General features: G+C 37.6%; 1 long non-coding RNA gene across 1 annotated transcript in view; it reads right to left on the bottom strand.

The window, feature by feature from the left end:
• Positions 1-982: 982 nt before the first annotated feature.
• Positions 983-17705, bottom strand: part of LOC141581615 (uncharacterized) — a 174071-nt gene continuing 157348 nt past the window's right edge. The window contains exon 8 of the long non-coding RNA XR_012514346.1: positions 983-1352. This is a non-coding gene — a long non-coding RNA (uncharacterized LOC141581615). The remainder of the gene's footprint in view (positions 1353-17705) is intronic.

Here is a 17705-nt window from a genome sequence, read left to right as displayed (position 1 = left end):
TATCTCCCCTAAAAACCTAGAGTGGAAACATTTTAAGGAAAGCAAATGTAGGAAAAATTAGCTGCCACTCCAGGAGGAATTTCTAGGTTAAATCTAACTGGTGCTACGGCAAATGAATTTTCAGCTGCTTGCTCAACTGTATCTTCCCGATGAAAACATGTTCCTTCCTGGTTTTCCCAACACCCTTCACCCATGCATCAACTTTGTGCATGAACCTTTGATTCCTCTTGTTCTCTAGACTCTCCATTTAGTGTCTCCCTGTTCTTCAAAAATCAGCATTAGTACCCTCAAACTATTTTGAGTATAGTTCATCACTTTTGGATTCTATTTTCAGGGCTGTATTATTTATTTCCTTTCACTTAATCTCTACAATATTCCTGCTTATACTTATAGCTGTTACTTGATTAGCTTACAGTCACAAATACTTTTTTTTTTTTTTTTTTTTTTTAGATAGAGTCTCGCACTGTTGCCAGGCTGGAGGGCTGTGGTGCCATCTCAGCTCACTGCAAACTCCACCTCCCAGGTTCAAGTGATTTTCCTGATGCAACCTTCCTAGTAGCTGGGACTACAGGCGTGCACCACTACACACAGCTAATTTTTGTGGTTTTTTAGTAGTGATGGGGTTTTACTATGTTGGCCCAGATGGTCTCGATCTCATGATTCACCCACCTTGGCCCCCCAAAGGGCTGGGATTACAGGTGTAAGCCATCGCGCCCGGTCGGGACTTCGCATTTTTGTGTGTGTGTGTGTGCCGATACAAGGAAGACTGAGTCAAATGTTCTTTGCTTTAGTTTAGTAATCCTTTTATAGTTACCTAAATGCAACATAACAATGTTCTCAAACAAGCTGACGTTAGCTTTATTATAAAACCAATCCCTATAAAGTGAAGCATAATTAGTGCTTCATGTGTATAAGACAAATACTGTATATTGAAATACTGAACAAATTTGCTCTAGCTTTACAATGTAAATGATAAGCTATTCTTTGGCATTTAATTGTGCCACATGTATGGAACAAAGAAACAGACACAGAAATGCAGAATCAATCTTAACTCTACAAAAAAGGATAGTCCACTGGAGCTTCTACCAAAGAGAACCATCCCATGCAATTTCTCTGTACCATGACCCCTTCATTGCTTTATATGAAAACACTGTCCAGAGGAAAACTTGTCATTTTCCAACTTGGATCCAGTGTTTGGAAGCTTGCAAATGAACTGACAATAGATTGAAAGGGGAGACGCAGAGCGTGGTGGCTCATACCTGTAATTCCAGCACTTTGGAAGGCCAAGATGGAAGAATTGCTTGAACCCAGGAGTTAGAGACCAGCATGGGAAACACAGTAAGACCCTCTCTCTACAAAAAATTAAAAAACAATATTAGGTGGGCATGGTGGTATGTGCCTGTAGCCCCAGCTACTCAGGGACTGAGGTAGGAGGATCACTTAAGCCTTGGAAGTTGGGAGGTCAAGGCTACACTAAGCTGTGATTGTGTCATGGCACTCCAGCCTGGGCCACAGAGTGGAACACTGTCTCCAAAAAGAAAAAAAAAAAAAAAAGAATAACAAAAAAAGAAAAATAAATAAAAGGAGAAAAGGCAAGGTTCATTTATATAGTACTCAATGATGAATACCTCACTCGATAGACAGAGATAAAGGATTTATATTCCAAATTTGACAAAATGTGGAGGCAGGGAAGGTAGGAAGGGCTTCCATGGGAAGACATGGAGGGTTCTATTGGGCTTTTGATACTAAGGAAAATGGAAAGCCTGTCTCCATGGCAGCTGAATTTTCAGAAAATTCCCTTGGAGGGGAGTACACAGCAGCTACATTTTCTGGAAATTCTGCTTCAGCCAAATAAAAGAAGTTCAGACATGATTTCTTTCTGCATTTTACTTAGCTCAAATGTTTTCCCTTGAAAATTATTTTTATACTGATTCTGGAGGTCCAAGTGGATCCCACAAAACTATTACTCCATTTTCAAATGCACATAAATGAAAGAGTAGGGCACAGTGGGTAATGAACATTCATTGACCTTCATGAGTTTGTACATTATAAATGCAGATTTATCCTCAAGGTTTGACTGATGACCCTGTTTAAACCACATTGTGAGATGGGAGCGGGGGTGGAGGAATCTCATGGCACTAGCAAGAATGGAAAAGGAACATAATTTCACCAACAATGCTACAAAAACTCACAATGTATGAGGGTGGGAGTCACATTTCATATTTATCTCTCCATATATTTGATTGATATACCCATGATACGCCATCTATCCAGTCTGAATTCTACCACTCTGGCTTTCTCTTTCAAGGCCATTTTAATTTGATATAAACTATTTGGAAGTTGGAGAAGCACACAATTGTTCTACATATCTCCCAACAGAAGAAAAATACAATTTAATGTTTTACAAAGGAATGAATTACTAAATTCTTTTCATTAACTTTTAGATGGGATTCTCAGGAAAAAAAAATGACTTTCTTGAGTAAAATGTTTTTAAAATTCTTTGTTGAAAAAAAAATTTGTAAATAAATTATACCCTTTAATGTTTATTTTTAAATAAAAGCAAATGATTACTAGTTTCTGGATTTTTAAAGAAACAATTTGAATCTACAGTGCACATAAGTCTCAGCCTGAACACGTTGTTCTCCAATACTTTTGTGGAGCCACTTTTGTCACATGTGAAAAAACACTTCACCTGGCTCAAAAACCATAGCTCATTTATTAAAAATCTCTATTGAAACCACACCCATAAAAAGTATTAATAGAGATCCCATGGCTCTTGAGCATGCCTCCAGGGCTGTTTTAATGATTTATAATGCCCTGAGAGATTGAGGTCTATATATGAAAGCTCAATTCCTGCTCTGAGCCCTACAGATTTTATCCAAGAACTAATAGCGTTACTGTAAACATACCCTAAAGGGTCAGACTTGCTAATGCACATTTAATTCTTTCCATGGAAGACCATCTCCCTTGAGAAAACTGTCTAATCATAAAAGTAACAAAGATTCGCAGCAAGAGTCTGACACTGAATATAGAATAAGTAAAGAAGGAGATAGCAGGGTTTTGATTATAGCCCTTAACAAAATCCCTTTACCGCTGGGATTTTTGGTTAACTAAAGCTCATCATTTCTAATCAGGAGAGATGCCGAAGACCCTGAGGTCTAAATAGGAGAAAGTTATGTGGCCAACATGGTAAGTACATTTCTAAACTGAGAAATGTCATTACTTAAGGAATGCACTAGTAAGATGTTACTGCTCACCAAAATTCCAGTGTCTTAGAAAGAAACCATCATTATTGTTTATATTCTTGGAGGGTATCCTCTCTTTACCTCTAGGCTTCATGTAAAAGGAAATATAAACTACTTTAGCAGCATAATTCAACAGTTCTACATGGTATCCTTTTTATTGCAGGGAAACAGCATTCCTCAGGAGTTCTGTAACATGGTCTCCAAGATATCTGCTGATTTATTAGGACAGTAACAAATAGTTATTCTGAATAAAAGTCTCACTAGAGTATCAAAGCTTATTGGAAATTATGGTAAGTGAGCAATGCTAATTTTTGACTTTTTTTTTTTTTTTTTAAATTTAGAGTCTCACTCTATCGCCCAGTCTGGAATGCAATGGTGTGACCTCGGCTCACTGCAACCTCCACCGCCCAGGTTCAAGAGATTCTCCTACTTGAGCCTCCTAAGTAGCTGGGATTAGTCGTGTGCCACCATGCCCAGCTAATTTTTTTGTATTTTTAGTAAAGATGGGGTTTCGACATGTTGGCGCAGTTGGTCTCAAACTCTTGGCCTCAAGTGATCCAGTCACCTTGGCCTCCCAAAGTGCTGGGGTTACAAACTTGAGCCACTGCACCCAGCAAATGCCAATTTGTTGTTGGCAAGTGATATTGTTCAAAATTTTTGCCTTAAGAATGGGCGCTAAGTTAGACTCAGCATTAGCAATTGTCAATTTTCAGTGTATTTTTTTCTTATCTGTAGATACTGATGCAGAACTAAAATTGTTTCACATAGTGATGCTTATCCTTTTAAGAGAGATAGCATTGCCATAATCACAAGCTTGGATTTACATGAATAAAGGGACACATAAATGCCCAAACTTGTGTAAGTGAAATTACCTTGGTGTGTCTTTTATTCCTCCTCCTTTTCCTAAAATGGCTGGAACCTTCTTTCTTGGAAACGTCATTCATATTTGAAAAGAAACTCCATGGAAAATGTGTTAGTTATCCCAACTTCTACTCCTACTGAGCTCTGAATCACTTAACACACAAAGTGTGTTAAGGTAACCGATGTATTCATGACCACCAATACGATAGCTGGTTGTATAATGAAAATCTTTCAAAATAATTATTTAAAGCAAAGCATAAACTGTTTTATCTGAAAAGAAACTTTAGCTGGACATGGTATTTCATGTCTGTAGTCCCAGCATTTTGGGAAGCCAAGGCAGGAGGATTGCTTGAGTCCAGGAGTTCAATTCCAGCCTGAGCAATATAAAACATTGAAAACTTAGCTAGTTGTGGTGGCACACATCTGTCCTCCCAGCTGCTTGAGAGTCTGAGGTGGGAGCATTGCCTGAGCCTGGCAAGTCAAGGCTGCAGTGAGTAATGATGGTGCCACTGCACTCTAGCTTGGGCAAGGCAGCATGGCACTGTCTCAAAAAAGGAAGGAAGGAAGGAAGGAAGGAAGGAAAGAAGGCAGGCAAGAGGGAGGGAGGGGGGAAGGAAGGAAGGGAGGGAGGAAGGAAGGGAGGAAGGGAAGAAGGGAGGAAGGGAGGAAGGAAGGAAGAAGGAAGGGAGGGAAGGGAGAAGGAAAGAGAAAGAACAAAGGCAGGAGGAAAGGCAGGTATGTCCCTTGTATGATGATTTTCCTGAGGGTTTTCGTCATAAAGAGATGCTGGATTTTGTCAAATGCTTTTTCTGAGTCTATTGAGATGATCATGGGATTTTTGTTTTAAATTACGTTTAGGTAGTATATCACATTCATTGACTTATGTTTGTTAAAGTATCCCTGCATAACTAGTATGAAACCCACTTGATCATGATAAATTGCATTTTTGATATGCTGTTGGATTTTGTTTACTAGCATTTTGTTGAGGATTTTGGCATCTATGTTCATCAGGGATATTGGTCCATAGTTTTTTTTTGTTGTTGTTATTGTTAAGTCTTTCCCTGGTTTTGGCATTAGGGCGATACTGGCTTTGCAGAATGATTTAGGGAGGATTCCCTCTTTCTGTATCTTTTGGAACAGTGTCAATAGTATTGGTACCAATTCTTCTTTGAGCATCTAGTTAGAATTCAGGTGTTAATCTCTCTGATCCTGGAGAGATTTGTTGTCAATTTTTTTTTATTACCATTTCAATCTTCTTGTTATTAGTCTGTTCAGAGATTGCACATCTTCCTGATTTAATCTAGGAGGGTTGTATATTGCCAAAAATTCATCCATCTCCTCTAGGTTTTCTAGTTTATGTACATAAAGTTTTTCACAGTAGCTTTGAATAATAGTTTATTTTCCTGTGATATCAGTTATAATATTTCTCATTTAGTTTCTAATTGAGATTATTTGAATCTTCTTTCTTCTTTTCTTGGTTAATCTCACTAATGGTCTATCACTTTTATCTTTTCAAAAAACCAGATTATTGTTTTATTTGTCTTTGTATTGTTTCCTTTTTGTTTGTTTCATTTAGTTCTGCTTTGATCTTCATTATTTCTTTTCTTCTGCTGGGATTGGGTTTGGATTGTTCTTGTTTCTCCAGTTCTATGAGGTGTGACCTTAGATTGTCTATTTTTACCCTTTCAGACTTTTTGATGTAGGCATTTAATGCTATAAACTTTCTTCTTAGCACTGCTTTTGTTGTTTCCCAGAGGTTTTGATAGGTTGTGTCACTATTATCATTGAGTTCATATAATTTTAAATTTCCGTCTTGATTTCACTGTTGACCCAACAATCAATCATGAGTAGGTCATTTAATTTCTATGCATTTGCATGGTTTTGGGGACTCCTTTTGGAGTTGATTTCCAATTTTATTCCACTGTGATCTGAGAGAGTACTTGACATAATTTCTATTTTCTTAAATTAACTGACACTTGTTTTGTGGCCTATCATGTGGGCTCTCTTGGAGAATGTTCCACGTGCTGATGAATAGAATGTATATTCTGCAGTTGTATACTCTGCATAATGTAGATTCTGCAGAATATATACTCTCATGAGTAGGTCATTTAATTTCTATGTATTTGCATGGTTTTGGGGACTCCTTTTGGAGTTGATTTTCAATTTTATTCCACTGTGATCTAAGAGAGTACTTGACATAATTTCTCTTTTCTTAAATTAACTGAGACTTGTTTTGTAGCCTATCATATGGTCTATCTTGGAGAACGTTCTGTGTGCTGATGAATAGAATGTATATTCTGCAGTTGTTGGGTAGAATAGTCTATAAATATAAATATCTGTTGAGTCCATTTGTTGTAGGGTATAGTTTAAATCCATTATTTCTTTGTTGACTTTGTCTTGATGACATGTCTAGTACTGTCAGTGGAATACTAAAGTCCCCCGCTGTTATTTTGATGCCATCTATCTCATTTTTTAGGTCTAGTAATAACTGTTTTATAAATTTGGGAGTTCTGGTGTTAGGTGAACATATATTTAGGATTGTGTTATTTTCCTGTTGGACCAGTCCTTTTATCGTTATATAATGTCTCTCTTTGTCTTTTTTAACTGCTGTTGCTTTAAAGTTTGTTTTGTCCGATATAAAGATATCTACTACTGCTCACTTTTGGTGTTTATTTGCATGGAATATCTTTTTCCACCCCTTGATTTTATGTGAATCCTTATGTGTTAGGTGAGTCTCCTGAAGACAGCAGAAACTTGGTTGGTGAATCCTTATGCATTCTGCCATTCTGTATCTTTTAAGTGGAGCATTTAGGCCATTTACATTCAATGTTAGCTTTGAGATGTAAGATACTATTCTATTCATCATGCTATTTGTTGTCTTAATACCTTTTTTTATTTCATTGTGTTACTGTTATATAGGTCCTCTGATATTTATGCTTTAAGGAGGACTTATTTAGGTGTATTTCCAGAATTCGTTTCAAGATTTAGAGCTGCTTTTAACAGTTCTTGTAGTGCTAGCTTCGTAGTGGTGAATTCCCTCAGCATTTGTTTGTCTGAAAAAGACTATATCTTTCCTTCATTCAAGAAGCTTAATTTTGCTGGATACCAAATTCTTGGCTGATAATTGTTTTGTTTAAGGAGGCTAAAAATAGGACCCCAATCCCTTCTAGCTTATAGGGTTTCTCATGAAAAATCTGCTGTTACTCTGATAGGTTTTTCTTTATAGGTTACCTGACGCTTTTGACTCATAGCTCTTAAGATTCTTTCCTTTGTCTTGACTTTAGAAACCTGATGACTGTGTGCCAAGGTGATGATCTTTTTGAGACACATTTTCCAGGCATTCTTTGAGTTTCTTGTACTTGGATGACTAGATTTCTGACCAGGCTAAGGAATTTTTCCTCTGTTATTCCCTCAAATGTTTTTCAGACTTTTAGATTTCTCTTCTCCTTGAGGAGCACCAGTTATTCTTAGGTTTGGATATTTAACATAGTGCCAAACTTCTTGGAGGCTTTATTCATTTTAAATTCTTTTCTCTTTGTCTTTGATGAATTGGGTTAATTCAAAAGCCTTGTCTTCAAGCTCTGAAGTTTTTCCTTCTACTTGCTTGATTCTATTGCTGAGACTTTCCAGTGCATTTTGCATTTCTCTATGTGTGTCCTTGATTTCCAGAAATTGTGATGGTTTCTTACTTATGCTATCTATTTCACTGAAAAAATTTTAATTCCTATCCCATATCATGTTTTCTATTTCTTTAAGTTGGACTTCACCTTTCTCTGGTGCCTCCTTGATTAGCTTAATAATCAACCTTCCGATTTTTTTTTTTTTTTTTTTTTGGCAATTCAGAGATTTTGTCTTGGTTTGGATCCATTGCTGGCCAGCTTGTATGATCTGGCAGTGTTAAAAAAAATCATTGTTTTATCATATTACCAGAATTGTTTTTCTGGTCCCTTCTCATTTGGGTAGATTATGTCAGAGGGAAAATCTGGGATTCAAGGGCTGCTGTTCAGATTCTTTTGTTCCATGAGATGCTCCCTTGATGTGGTGCTCTCACCCATACACTAGGAATGGGGCTTCCTGAGAGCAGAACTGCAGTGATTATTTTTGCTCTTCTGGGTCTAGCCACCCAACAGAGCTACCCTGCTCTGGACTGGTACTGGGGAGTGTCTATAGAGAGTCCTGTGGTGTAATCTGTCTTCAGGTCTTGCAGCCATGTATACCTGCACCTGCTCCAGTGGAGGCAACAGGGGAGTGAAGTGTACTCTGTGAGGGTCCTTGGTTGTGTGTTTGTTTAGTGCATTACTTTTGTGTCGGTTGGCCCTTAGCCAGGAGGTGGCACTTTCAATAGCGCATCAGCTGCAGTCCTGTAGGGAGGACACAAACTTGCCCCAGGAACACCTGGTTAAGTATTCAGGTTTCTCAGTGGTAGACAGGGCCATAGAGCCCCGAAGAGACTGTGACATTTGTTTTTGGTTACCAGAGTGAGTAGACAAAGACCAGCAGATGGACGCAAGGATAGGTGCCTCTGAGCTCAGCCTCTCCTTGGGTGGGGCTTGCTGTAGCTGTTGTCAGGGATGGGGATGTGGTTCAGTCTGATGGAATCCCCTTATGTTTCCAGGGGGATTATGGCTGCCTTTGCTGAGTCAAACAGGTTGCCAGGGAAGTGAAGGAAAGCCAGCAGTCACAGGTCCCGCTCCCACATAGCCTGCAGTACTAAAGGCCAGTCTCACTCCTACCATGCCCCTTCAACAGCATGGAGCCTATTTCCAGGCAGCTGGTGACCAGGGCTGAGAACTTGCCCCAAACCACCAGCTTCCCCACTGAGAAAGCAAGCAGACTCACAGTTTATTTCAGCATCTCAGGGAGCCTGCAGCAGTGATCTAGTTTCTTCAAAGTGTCTGTACACTCTCTCATCTTTCCTGATGTGTTCCTGCAGTAGTTCTTGGAGAAAAGTTCATGATGTGAGTCTCTACACACTCCTGTCTATCCGAGCAGAAGCTGCAAGCTAGTCCTGCCTCCTATCCACCATTTTAATATCTCAAACATTTATCATTTCTTTGTCTTGAGAACATTTTAAATCTTCTCATCTAGTGACTTCTTGATTGGCATGTTGATTTGGGCAGTTCCTCATTTAACTCAATTTTTTCATGGAAAGAGCAAACCTGATTCACAGGAATCAGCTGTTGAATACTTCCTAAGAATTTACTCAATAACTTGGGAGGTAGTTAATCAAATCACTGTTCTTCAGGATCTATACTCATATTTTCAGGCAAAGAAGCCCTGTGTGAGTCACTGGTCTTTAGTCTCCCATGCTGCAACTCTCAACCCCTGTAGAATGGCACAGAGTTGTTGGCTATGAATTCAAAGTGAAGAAAGCAAGGTCCTTCTTTTATTAGGGAGGGAACTTCAGAAGCATTTTTCTTTAATCTCTTCTCTAATCTCGAGTCTTCTTAGTTTATGTTTCCAAAGATGGAGAAGATATTGAGTGAAAGAAAAATACTTACTGTAAAATAATAATTTGGGGCTTAAATGAGAAAAAATATGCTTGTGCTAATTTTGTTGTCATTGTTGCTAAAAACACCCCATTTGTCCAAAGCAGACTTCCAGGAGCACAGCTAAGTATCATAGCATAAAATAAAAATCAAGAAGTTTGACTAGAAAGAAATGCTGATAGATACTCATGTAAAACAAGAGAGTTTTTATTTTAGAGATGAGCAGTCAAGACTGTAAAATAAGTAATTTTGTATCTATTATTTAAGTTTGAATTCCAGCTGCCAAGGAACTATCAGTAATTCTTTTCCAAGCAAACATATCTTTGTCTTCTTTTCAGAAGACTCTTTGTTTAATATCTCTGGAATTTTTGTTTCATTTTTTAGAGTCTTCTACCTCAGTTGCTAATGGACAAGGTTTCCCTTTGTCTTTGGCTAGATATTTCTTTCTTACAGTCAAAGAGAAACAATGGTGCCTTTATCTAGTTCTGCTGGAAATGAATTAGGCCTGGTTATCTGAAATCCATGCCTATGACCAAGCAGTGAAAGGCAATGTGATCATAGCAAAGAGCTGAACAAAAACACAGCAAGAATAATGCAGAATTAAAAATATATTAAGTTATTAGCAACTTACATAAAAATAGATGAAACCGACTTTGCAAAGTTATGACAGTAAAAGAAATATGACATAGTTTACTCTCTTTTGCTTCTGACCTGCCAGCTGTCCTTGGTCATACCTAGGAATAGATCAATCTAATTTTGGGAAGAATTTAGTTTATAGTTCAACTTGAAAGCAAGGATGATAATAGTTTCTCCCTAAAAGAAATCCCCTCCTTGCTCAGGGACTGAAAATCACCTTTGTAAGACTAATGAAAGGCCACAAGAATAAAGTTATGATGGGGCGGAATTCTGCTAAAATGTAAGTGTAGTTTCTATAATCCCTTACCTCTCAGGACACAGGAGTCAAGTGACCAGAGGTCACAAAATAGGTATGTTTCTATAACTCTTTACTGCTCAGGAGTCATGTGGCCAGCAGTTACAAGATTTGCAACTTTACCACTTGCTCCTATATAACGTCACTACTGTAGAATTTAAGATTGTTTTTTCAGATGTTTCTCAGACCTACCTCATTGAGACTTGTGACTCATGACTCAGGTGGTCCTGTGGTCCCACCCACAGGCAAACTCAGTGCATAAGGACCATTTTCTACAACCTACGATTTAATTCCCCAACCAATCAGCAGCACTCATTCCCTAGCTCCTTGACCACCAAAAATTGTCCACAAAAATCCTAACCTCCAAGCCTTCAGGGAGACCAATTTTGAGCGATAACTCCAGTCCTCCTGCATGGCCCAGCCTCATGACAATAAAACTTTTACTACTGAAATGTCATGGTCTCAGTGAACTGGCTTTACCTATGCAGTTGGCAGGAAAAACATGTTGGGTGATTGATTACATAGATATTAAGGAGACAGAACAACTGGGTTGAAATTGCTTAATAACCATCCATTCAGGCCTTCATTATTTATTTTCAAAAATATGTGGCATGTTAATATATAAAATTCTGTTAAAGGTTTAACGAAAAAGTCACAAAATATGATTTCTCTCTCTCTCTCTCTCTCTCTCTGTGTGTGTGTGTGTGTGTGTATATATATATATATATATATATATATATATACACACACACAAATATACATATGTAGTAGTTAGGGGACAAGGAGAAAGATTCTAGGCAGAAAAGGAGGGGAGTTGCAAGCAAACTTGAAAGTTGTATTTTAATATTTCCAGAAATCAGAACAATCAAGCTTGGTACAGTGGTTCATACCTGTAATCCCAGCACTTTGGGAGGCTGAGGTGCAAGGATCTCTTGATCCAGGATTTTGAGATCAACCTAAGCAGCATAGTGAGACCTCATTTCTAAAACAGAAGCATATATATACTGGCTGCAAATGATGGTGTACACCTGTGATCCCAATTACTTAGGAGGCTGAAGTGGGAGAAGTGCTTGAGCCCAGCTGGTCGGGGCTGCAGTGAGCTGTGATCGTGCCACTGCACTTCAGCCTGGTCAACAGTGACAAGATCCCTGGCTGAAATATTTATAAAAAAGTTTAAATTTCCCTGATTCTGGGTAATGTCACTATAAATTTGTTTGTATTTTAGGATCACAACAATGCAGCCCACTACAATTTTCTAAGGCTTTTTTTTTTTAAAGTAGTTTTAGTTTCACAGCAAAGGTGAGAGGAAGGCATAGGGATATCCCCAATATATATTCTTTTATTGGTTGTCATCTCATGACTCCATATCTTTAGCCATTTTCCATAACTTTATCACACACTATAGATATTACCTTAGTACTTTCCAGAGTAGCCTATGTACACATTGGTAAAATCCCTCTTGCTTTTTCTGGATGTACTATATCCTTGATTCATTAACATTGAAGTCGTGGCAAACAGAACTATTTCAGTGTAGGTATATAGTCACCTAATAATAATGTATGTTTATTACTGATAGCTATTGTACTTAGCTTACTATGTACCAAACATTCAAAGTATTTTAAATGTATTAAGTCACTTGTACATAAAGCATGTATTATCATCTGACCTTTGTAGAAGAGGAAACTAAGAAACAAAGTTATACAGCTAGTTATTGTGGATTTGTCCATTTCTCTTTGTATGTTAGTCAACGTTTGCTTTGTATATTTTCCAGCTATATTTAAGGAGCATACATGTTCAGAATTATTATGGTCACTTATGGATATCCATGTGCAAAAGAATGAAACTTGACCACTATCTCTTATTTTATATAAAAATCAAATAAAAATGCATGAAAGACTTAAATATAAGGCCTCAAACTATGAAATTACACCAGGGAAACTCCAGGACACTGGATTGGATAAAGACTTCTTGACCACTATACTCCACAGGCACAGGCAACCAAAGCAAAAAAATTGACAAACAGGATCCCATCAAGTTGAAAACATTCTGCACAGCAGTGGAAACAATCAACAAAATGAAGAGAAGCCACAGAATGGGAGAAACTATTTGCAAATTACTAATTGTCAAAGGATAAACAGAATATATAAGAAGCTCAAACAACTTTATAGAAAAAACGTAATAATTCAATTAAAAATGGGCAAAAGGTTTGAATAGACATTTTTCAAAAGAAGACATACAAACAGCAAACATGTATATGAAAAGATGCTCAACATCATGGATCGTCAGAGAAACGCAAATCAAAACTACAAGGTGTCATCTCAACCTGGTTAAAATGGCTTGTATTCAAAAGTCAAACAATAATGAAGGCTGATGAGGATGTGGAGTAAATGAAACCCTTACACTGTTGGTGGGAATATAAATTAGTAAAATCATTATGGAGAACAGTTTGGAGGTTCTGCAAAAAAATAAAACAACAGAACTACCATACTACCTAGAAATTCCACTCCCAGGTATATATCTACAAGAAAGAAAATCAGTATATGGAAGTGATATCTACACTCCCATGTTTATTGCCGCACTATTCACAATAGCCAAGATTTGGAAGCAACCTAAGTATCCATCAGCAGATGAATAAAGAAAATTTGGTACATGTACACAATGGAGTACTATTCAGTCATAAAAGGAACAAGATCCTGTCATTTGCAACAACATGAATGGAACTGAAAATCATTAATTTCAGAGAAATAAGCCAGGCACAGAAAGACAAACATCACATGTTCTTGATTATCTGTGGGAGCTAAAAATTAAAACAACTGAACTCATCGACATAGGATGGTGACCAGAGGCCGAGAAGGGTAGTGGGGTGGTGGGGATTGCAGAGGAAAGAGGAATGGTTAATGGGAACAAAAAAAATAGAATATATAAGACCTAGAATTTGCTAGTACAACAGGGTGAATATAGTCAAAAATAACTTAACTGTGGCTCATGCCTGTAATCCCAGCACTTTGGGAGGCCGAGGCGGGAGGATCATGAGGTCAAGAGGTTGAGACCATCCTGGCCAACATGGTGAAACCCGTCTCTAATAAAAAAATACAAAAACTAGCTGGCCATGGTGGCATGTGCCTGTAGTCCCAGCTACTCAGGAGGCTGAGGCAGGAGAATTGTTTGAATCCGGAAGGTGGAGGTTGCAGTGAGCTGAGATCCCACCACTGCACTCCAGCCTGGTGCGTGGAGACAGAGCGAGACTGTCTCAAAAAAAAAAAAATGTTTATTATGAAATAACTTCAAGGAGCATAATTGGATTGTTTAAAACACAAAGAAAGATGCTTGAGTTGATGGATATTCTATATACCCTGATATGATTATTACATATTCCATGACTTTATGAAAATATTTCATGTAACCTATAAATATATACATCTATTAAGTATGCACAAAAATTGAAAACATAGGTAAAATTATGTGTTTAGGTGACATTTTAAATACTGTATAAATTTTGATGGAGGAGAGCATTATAATTAATTATAATAAAATATTTTTCTTAGAGAAGAAAAGCTGTAGAGCAAAACTATATTTGGAATTGTTCATGGTATGCACATAATTCGAAACTGCATCCAATATGTTTTGGTATTCTGCCAACTAAAAGAGAAGTTGTAGTTACCCAAATTTATGAGTATTTTTGCATATACACAGAATTATTGAGCAACACAATTTTTGTTACTAGACTTATCTTGAATATAAATATTTCATTATGGTATTACATACTTTATTTTCTGCCAATGTCAGTTAAACTTTAGTATATTTGAGAATTTAGAGAATCACTTTTTAAATTGTCTTAAAATGGTATTGAACATTTTGCAAATGAGTCCTCTAAATTTCAGCAGCATTTTGTTCAAAATCATTTGAAATTTTCAATCAAAGTGTTCTGTGAATGAAGTGCCAAAATACTTCAGCTTTCAAAGCTTTCATTGGATTGCTATTATTGAAAACAAATCTTGGGAACAGGAAGATATTAAAATGTTTTGCTTAATAACAAGGGAGCAATTGAATAAATTGAATAATAAGAGCTCAAATGGTATATAATATGAAATTTCAAAAATCTGTAATTGTGCTTCAGAATGATGCTTTCCAAACTATCTGTGATAAAGAACCAGTTTTGTTTGTTTAAATTTCAATCCTCCACAAAATGATACTTTTGCAAAGTACAACAAAAGAGAAATTAAGTAAACAAAAAGAACATACAAACATCAAGCCTAGTTTTTAGATCATTAGTTTAAGTGCATGTAACAGTGACTTCTATATACAACTAGAACAATCATATTGAAAAAGAAAAGAATTTCAAAACTTCTGTAAGTTGCTCACTGAAGTATGCATATGAGCGAGTAATACATGGTAATGCTATAAGATTCATGAAGTTTTGTCATTCTGCAATCACAACGAAAGAAAAAATCATGAATGAAATATAGTTCCCATAGGAAACAACTTATGGACACTTTTATGAACAGCAGATTTATTAATATTTATGTTTAATGTAACAATTGAGCTTGGTTCTTACTAATTTATATAATCTAAATTAGACTGCCAGTAATGCTACTTACAAGAGATTATGTTGATCTAACCATTTCTTTTTTTAATAAGCATAAGAACGTAGCAAGAAAAAAAAAACTGTGTAACAAATATGTTGATAGGAATGGAGGAAGAGATTTTCTTTTTCTTTTTCGAGACAGAGTCTTGTTCTGTCATCCAGGCTGGAGTGAAGTGGCATAACCTCAGCTCCCTGCAACATTTGCCTTCCAGGCTCAGGCGATTCTCTTGCCTCAGCCTTCCAAGTAACTGGGATAACAGTTACGCACCACCATCCCAGCTAATTTTTGTATTTTTAGGAGAGACAGGGTTTTGCCATGTTGGCCAGGCTGGTCTCGATATTCTGACCTCAAGTGATCCACCCACCTCAGCCTCCCACAGTGCTGGGACTACAGGCACGGACCACTGCACTTGGCTAGTTTTTCAAACATTTTTTTCAACGAGCTCAAATGATTAATTTTTAACTTTTATCTAAAATCAAACAAGTGATAACTGCAGTTTCAAAATGTATGCTTAGTCCTTCATAGGTAACCTGTTCTGATAATTTATTCTATAAGTTGATAGTCAAATTTGTTCTTTAATTTTATGAAAGGAATGAATTACCTATGTTGGCTCTTTTTGTGATAGAAAATACAATTAAAAGCTTTTGTCATATTCATGAGAGATTTGGTGGTACAATTTTGTGGACATACAGTCTCTAGATCATCACCTACTTTATTGATTTATTATCTAATTATGAGTCATGCTGCAATAAGCTGAAGAAACTTTTTCTTTCAAGCTTCTAACTTTAATTTTTGCTCTTCAGTCTTATCTGCCACTGAAGAACCTATTACATTCCTTCATCATATGCCTGTGTGATGGTTGATATTGAGTTGTCAATTTGATTGGATTGAAGGATGTAAGGTATTGTTCCTGGGTGTGTCTGTGAGGGTATTGTCAAAGGAGATTAACATTTGAGTCAGTGGACTGGGAAAGGCAGACCCACCCTCAATCTGGGTGGGCATCATCTAATCAGCTGCCAGTGCAGCCAGAATAAAAGCAGGCAGAAGAATGTAGAAAGACTAGACTGGTTTAGTCTGGCCTCTATCTTTCTCCCGTGCTGGATGCTTCCTGCCCCTGAACATCAGACTCCAAGTTTTTCAGCTTTGGGACAGACTTGGACTGGCTTCCTTTCTCCTTGCTCCTCAGCTTACAGATAGCCTATTGTAGAACCTCATCTTGTGATAGTGTGGGTCAATACTTCCTAATAAACTCCTCTTTATATATACATCTATCTTATTAGTTATGTCCCTCTAGAGAACTCTGATTAATATATTGTGCCATAAGATCATTAAAAATTCCCAAAATGTCAGGCAAATAAGCAAGCCTAGTGTCCAACATATATCTTTAGAAACCCAGAATTATTTTTGTATCTTGGGGAAATACATTCTTGACAGAATTTTAACCCTGGACAACAATCACATCTCAGCATACAATAACAATTGCACATGACCAGTCTTCATAGAATCACATAATAGAGAATTCATTTTATTTTAACATCAGAGCAAAACTAGTATGAAATCTATTGGTCATCTTTTCTCTGAAATCACTTCCAACACTACCATCACCATTTGGTTTAATACTTCTGCCATATTCGAAGAAGGCAGGCCTTTTCAACTGTAAGAACAAACCTTATTAAATCATCAGTAAATTAGGGTAAAGTGTAGTTTGTCCTGAAGTCCATTAGACAGCTGAGGACTAAAAGAAACTTAAATGAATCAAACTCCAGAAAGTAACAAGCCCTCAAAAGAGAAGAAAAAGCTGAGCATGGTGGCTCATGCCTGTAATCCCAGCACTTTGGGAGGCCAAGGCAGGTAGATCACCTGAGGTCAGGAGTTCAGGACCAGCCTGGCCAACATGGCAGGTCTCTACTAAAATTACAAAAATTAGCCGGGCATGGTGGCGTGCACCTGTAATCTCAGCTGAGGCAGAAGATTCGCTTGAACTAGGGAGGCAAAGGTTGCAGTGAGCTGAGATTGCACCACTGCACTACAGCATGGGCAATAGAGCAAGACTCCATCTAAGAAAAAAACAAAACAAAAAACAAAAAACAAAAAAACAGGAAAGATCTACAGCTTCTGTATGCCAACTGATATGGAGAGTGAGGGGAGCAATGGGCCACTAAAAAAGCTAATGAGTAACCAGTCTAACTTTCAGCAAGTTTTCTCAGGCTGTGTGTGAACGATGCCGGGCAGCTCAAGACACAAAGGAAAACTGCACCACCCTTTAGCCCTTTCCCTCACATCTTAGGGTGACCTCACATTGTGGCAGGGAAACAAAGTCAGGAGAAATTATACCCCTAGGCTTAACTCCAGGCATTCAACTCATTAAGACTGAGGGAGGAACAGAAGAGTGGAGAGCCATCTCTCAGGTAATTCTTAACGGAGCATCTACCGGCTGCATCCACCCTCCAGAGGCCGAGTGGTGCAGCAGGAATGTAAAAGATCACCCAAGGCACAGAAAGCAGAGGGCAAAACTGGAAAACAAAGAGAACTCCCTAACCACCCAAATCCCTGGCAACCAGAATATGAAGTGGGGAGAGCTTGCTCAGAGGTC

The sequence above is a fragment of the Saimiri boliviensis genome, chromosome 16, assembly GCF_048565385.1.
Source record: "Saimiri boliviensis isolate mSaiBol1 chromosome 16, mSaiBol1.pri, whole genome shotgun sequence".
NCBI classification, from domain to species: Eukaryota; Metazoa; Chordata; class Mammalia; order Primates; family Cebidae; genus Saimiri; species Saimiri boliviensis.
Note: the sequence above shows the minus strand (reverse complement) of the source record. Positions and strands in the feature narration are given on the sequence as shown.